The 6,253-nt window shown below is 41.8% G+C and overlaps 1 non-coding gene across 1 annotated transcript; it reads right to left on the bottom strand.

Annotated features, from left to right (window-relative positions):
• Positions 1-381: 381 nt before the first annotated feature.
• Positions 382-488, bottom strand: LOC133298437 (small nucleolar RNA R71). The gene has a single exon (XR_009749800.1). It is a non-coding gene; the product is annotated as a small nucleolar RNA R71 (small nucleolar RNA).
• Between the last annotated feature and the right edge of the window lie 5,765 nt (positions 489-6,253).

The raw sequence follows: 6,253 nt of genomic DNA, 5'->3' as shown, positions 1-6,253 counted from the left end.
CATGTGCAACCACCACAGAGGACACTGGGAGATTACATGACTTTTGCAGTGATTCCTCCGATTGGTAGTGTTGTGCGCCCTACAGTAGAGCCAAATAACTTTTAATTGAAGCCTGCATTGGTACAGTTGGTGCAGAAGGAGCAGTTTGCTGGAACCAGTGCAGAGGACCCTTACTTGCATATAGAAAAAAATTTGTTGTTGAGTGATACTGTGAAAATTAATGGTGTCACGAGGGATGCAATTCTGCTGAGACTATTCACTCATTCACTGAAGGATGATGCAAGGAGATGGTTGCAGTCATTGCCTCAGGGGAGTATAACAACTTGGGATGATCTGCAAACCAAGTTCTTGGCCAGATTCTTTTCAGCATCCAAGAGGGCAAAGTTGAAGGATGAGATCACAGGCTTCAAGCAAAAAGAATCAGAATCCATTTATGAGGCTTGGGAGAGATTCAAGACTTTATTGAGGAAATGTCCACAGCATGGAATAGAAGTGTGGAATCAAGCAGCAATATTCCTCCAAGGGTTGACAACCAACACCAGAACATTGGTGAATGCCACTGCTGGTGGTTCATTGACCACCAAGACTCCTCAAGAGGCTTTGGATATTTTTGAATCATTGGCATCTCAGGAATTTGATAATGCCCCAGTGACTGACAGAAAGACAGGGATCATTAAGCTGGATGGGTATGATGCTTTGTTGGAAAAGAATGACCAGTTGATGTAGACACAGAAACAGCAACAACAACAATTGGATGCTCTCACTAAGCAACTATCCTCACAAAAGGTTGCTTCTGTGGATACCAATTGTGTGTGTGCTATCTATGGCAAAGACCATGTGACAGACGAATGTGACTATGGGGGATCACCAGAACATGCAGAAGTTAATGGAGTGTGTTATGACCATCACAACCAGAGGAATTACAACAACCAGGGGCGAAATTTGTATGTGCCACCATGGAAGAACAAGAATCAGCACCCAGGGTTTAGTTATAGTTCCAACCATCAGTTGAATCCTCCACTGCATCCTCCTCCAACACACTCATCACAGCCAAGTGATACTGCTGCATGGGAAAAAGCCTTTGCTCAGTTATCCAAGACTACTCAGGATTACATTCAGGGGTCTAATTCATTCAGAGAAGAAACATCTGCATTCATGCAAGAGACCGAAACTTCATTCAGAAATCAGGAAGCATCTATCAGGAATCTGGAGACCCAGATTGGTCAGCTATCAAGACAGATATCTGAGAGACCACAGGGGAAGTTTCCTGGTAATACAATGGTGAATCCTAAGGAGCACTGCAAAGCAATCATGACAAGAAGTGGGTTGGTGATTAAACAGGTGAAAAAGAATGTGGAAGATAAGTAGAATGAAGAAGAGGTTGGGGTTGAAGATGTAGTCTCTGATGATAGAGTAGAGAAGGTGAAGGAAAATAAAGAAAAAGAAACAGTGAAGGAAGATAAGGAAGAAAAAGAGGTGGTAGTTGAAAATGATGGTGTGCCCAAGAAGACAATGAAGTGGGAGAAGAAGAAGATGGCTGACAAGCAGGACCAGCCAGTTACTTTGTCTCCATATGCCAAAGTTCCTTACCCTCAGAGATTGAAGCAAGAGATTCAGAAACAGCACTATGCAAGATTTCTGGATATCTTCAAGAAATTGCAGATAAACATACCATTTGCTGAAGCCCTGGAGAACATGCCTCACTATGCAAAATTTATGAAGGATCTTCTATCTAAGAAGAGGAAGTTAAAGGATGGTGAGATGGTGGCTTTGACGGAGGAGTGTAGTGCTCTGATTCAGAAGAAATTACCTCCAAAGTTGAAGGATCCAGGGAGCTTTAGCATTTCTATTGCAATTGGGGATGTGGAAGTTGGTAAAGCACTATGTGATTTGGGGGCAAGTATAAATTTGATGCCATTGTCTGTCTGTAGGGCATTGGGGATAGATAAGTTGAAGGATACCAATGTTATTCTGCATCTAGCAGATAGATCTATCAAAAGACCAGAAGGATTAGTAGAAGATGTGTTAGTTAAGGTGGACAAGTTTATTTTTCCTGTGGATTTTGTGATACTTGATATGGAGGAAGAGGATACTGAAAGTCCTTTACTCCTAGGAAGACCATTCTTAGCAACTGCAAGATCCCTGATAGATGTTGAACAAGGGAAGTTGATGCTAAGGGTGGATGAAGAAACAGTTACAATTGATGTCTTTGAAGCCATCAAACATCCTGTTGATGTGGAGGATTGTTTCAGTATTGATGTCATACAGGAGATGGTGGAAGAAGTGAATAGAGAAGAAGACTTTTCATTGGAGGAAGATAGATTTCTTGAGGAGACAAGTACAGAAAATTATCAAGAGGAACCGGTAGTGGAAGAGCTTGATAAAAAGATAGATGACATTCCTGTGGGAGCACCTAAGGTAGAGCTTAAAGAACTACCTTCAAATCTGAAGTATGTGTTCCTTGGGGATGATCAAACATATCCAGCAATCATCAATGCAATGTTATCTGAGAGTGAAGAAATGAAGTTGATTAAGGTACTCAAGAAGAATAAAACAGCTATGGGATGGCAATTTTCAAATCTTAAGGGTATCAATCCTTCTTTCTGCACCAACAAAATCTTGATGGAAGAGGAAGTCAAACCAGTAAGGCAACCACAGAGGAGACTCAACCCCACTATGAAAGAGGTAGTGAGGAAGGAGGTTGTGAAGCTACTTGATGCTGGGATGATTTATCCTATCTCAGACAGTGCTTGGGTGAGTCCTGTTCAAACAGTACCCAAGAAAGGGGGAATGACTGTGGTGAAGAATGAGCAGAATGAATTGATTCCCACAAGGACAATCACTGGCTGGAGGATGTGCATTGACTATCGGAGACTGAACAAGGCAACAAGGAAGGACCATTTTCCCCTTCCGTTCTTGGATCAGATGTTGGAGAGGTTGGCAGGACATGCCTTCTATTGTTTCTTGGACGGTTATTCAGGTTACAATCAGATAGCCGTGGCTCCGGAGGATCAGGAGAAGACCATATTTACATGCCCATATGGAATTTTCTCATACCGGAAGATGCCCTTCAGCTTATGCAATGCTCCTGCCACTTTTCAAAGGTGCATGCTATCCATTTTTTCTGATATGGTAGAGAAATATATAGAAATCTTCATGGATGATTTTTCTGTATTTGGTTCTGATTTTGATGCATGTCTGGAAAATTTGGATTCTGTCTTAAAAAGATGTCAAGATTGTAATCTGGTTTTGAACTGGGAAAAATGTCACTTCATGGTGACTGAAGGAATTGTTCTTGGACACAAGGTGTCTAGGAGAGGAATAGAAGTAGATAAGGCAAAAATCTCTGTGATAGAGAAACTTCCTCCACCTGTCAATGTCAAAGGTGTGAGGAGTTTTCTTGGTCATGCAGGGTTTTATAGGCGGTTCATTAAAGATTTTTCAAAAATTGCCAAGCCTTTATGCAAGTTGTTGGTCAAAGACCAAGAGTTTATGTTTGATGATGAATGTCTACATGCATTTCATATTTTGAAAGAGAAGTTGATCACTGCACCTATCATGATGGCACCTGATTTTTCATTGCCATTTGAATTAATGTGTGATGCCAGTGATTATGCTGTAGGAGTGGTACTAGGCCAAAGAGTGAATAAATTATTGCATGTCATTTACTATGCCAGTAAAATCCTAAATAGTGCACAAAAGAATTATGCTACTACAGAAAAGGAATTACTGGCTATTGTGTATGCATTTGACAAATTCAGGCCATATCTGCTAGGATCAAAAGTTATTGTTTATACTGACCATGCAGCTTTAAAGTATTTGTTAAGTAAACAGGATGCAAAGCCCAGGTTACTCCGCTGGATGTTACTATTACAAGAGTTTGAGGTGGAGATCAAAGACAAGAAGGGAGTTGAGAACTTGGTGGCTGATCACTTATCCAGGATTACAGAGAAAGAGCTTCAAGAAGGATCAGAGGTAGTGATCAGAGAAGAGTTCCCTGATGAACAGATACTGGCAATAAGTGCTGTTACGGAAATGGTGGGGGATAAAGTTTTAACCATCAGTACCCCACCATGGTTTGCTGATTTTGCCAACTACAAAGCTGCTGGGATGATGCCTAAGGATTTCACATGGCAACAGAGGAAGAAATTTCTACATGACGTGAAGAGATACATTTGGGATGAGCCATATCTCTTTTACAGGTGTTCAGATGGTGTGATCAGAAGATGTATTCCAGAGGAGGAGCAGAAGGATGTATTGTGGCATTGTCATGGTTCTGCTTATGGTGGACATTTTGCAGGAGAGAGAACCGCAGCAAAGGTGTTGATGAGCGGTTTTTACTGGCCAACTCTATACAAGGATGCCAAGAAGTATGTGGAGGCATGTGACAATTGCCAAAGGACTGGTAATATCTCCAGGAGACATGAAATGCCCTTGAACAATATACAGGAGGTGGAGATATTTGATGTTTGGGGTATGGATTTTATGGGACCTTTCCCTTCTTCCTACTCTAACAAGTACATATTGGTGGCAGTTGATTATGTTTCAAAATGGGTTGAGGCCATAGCCACACCAACCAATGATTCTAGGGTTGTGATTGCTTTTCTGAGGAAGAACATATTTTCGCGATTTGGAGTCCCGAGAGCTATAATTAGTGATGGGGGAACTCATTTTGATAATAGGATGGTGGAATATGCCCTTGCAAAGTATGGAGTGAGGCACAAGATTAGTACTCCGTACCACCCACAGACTTGTGGTCAGGTTGAGATTTCCAACAGAGAGTTAAAAAGAATATTGGAGAAGACTGTTGGGAATGCTAGGACTCAATGGTCCAAGAAACTTGATGACACTCTGTGGGCGTACCGGACAACATTCAAGACTCCTATTGGAATGTCCCCATTTCAACTGTTGTTTGGGAAAGCATGCCATTTGCCAGTAGGGTTGGAGCACAGGGCATTGTGGGCTGTGAGGTTTCTGAACTTCGATTCAAAGGCAGCAGGAGAGAAAAGATTACTACAGTTGGATGAATTGGATGAGTTCCGTCTCTCTGCATATGAAAGTGCAAGCCTATATAAAGAGAAGACAAAGTTATGGCATGATAGGAAGATCACACCTAGGGATTTCAAGGTGGGGGATCAAGTTCTTCTGTTCAATTCCAGGTTGAAGCTATTTCCAGGGAAGTTAAAGTCTAGATGGTCTGGACCCTTTGTGGTGAAAGACATGAAACCTTATGGGGTCGTGGAAATTAGTTCTTTGGATTCAGACAGAAGTTTTACAGTAAATGGTCAGCGGTTGAAGTTATATGTTGGAAGTGCTGTGGATAGGCAACTACTGACAGTTGCCTTATTAGAGGTAAAATAGATCATACCTGTCAGGCTCGTGACGTTAAACACGCGCTGAGTGGGAGGAAACCCACTGTACCAGGTATGTAATTTCAATGTTCATACCCCATTAGTAAAGTGAAGAAGGAAGGAGGGAAAAGTTTTGAAAATCTTAAGAGAAATTTTTGACAAGTGCTGGGCGCTAAAACCTCCGTTCTGGACGTTTTAGCGGTCTAGGAGTTGCATCACTATGAAACTCTCTGGCCATGAGCGCTAAAACGTCCATACTGACCGTTTTAGCGTTCACCCAATAACTCATTTACACACACTCTGGTCCAGCACGCTAAAACGTCCATGTTGACCGTTTTAGCGTGGAGCTACACACGAAGTGTGCACATTCTCTGGACCTGGGCGCTAAAACACTTGGTTTCACCGTTTTAGCGCCTCATCACTAATTCAGAATAATACGGGCCTTCCCTCTCCTTTCTCTCACACTCAACATTTTCTCTCCTCTTATTCACTCACTTTCTCTCACACCCAATCTTCCATTGTTCCATTGTTTGCATCGAAGACTATCATTTGATACCAAAGGTATGTTTTCTTTCTCTAACAATACATGTTCTTGCATTTTTTGTTTTATTGTTGCATCCACATGCTGCCATTTCATTTGGGGGTTTCCTCCTTTTTCGTTTCTTACACTACTCATGTAATTTATGCTCGAAAATGAGTGATCATGATATAAGATATTCTGTGTTTTCTGATTTTTGGCTTGGGAAGAAATCCCCATTAGCATAACACATGCTGTTGCACACACGCACATAAGGTGTTTGCTAAAATGCCTGACCCAGAAAAGCCAGGACGCTAAAACGCTGGTCACCCAACGTTTTAGCGCTTGGCCAGTTTCTTACACGTTTAAGGCCAGGACTCTAAAA

Source organism: Gastrolobium bilobum, unplaced genomic scaffold (genome assembly GCF_033153095.1).
Source record: "Gastrolobium bilobum isolate Gb01-03AN ecotype WA unplaced genomic scaffold, APGP_CSIRO_Gbil_v1 utg8009, whole genome shotgun sequence".
Taxonomy (NCBI): domain Eukaryota; kingdom Viridiplantae; phylum Streptophyta; class Magnoliopsida; order Fabales; family Fabaceae; genus Gastrolobium; species Gastrolobium bilobum.
The sequence above is the reverse complement of the archived record's forward strand: the minus strand, read 5'-3'. Positions and strand labels throughout refer to the sequence as shown.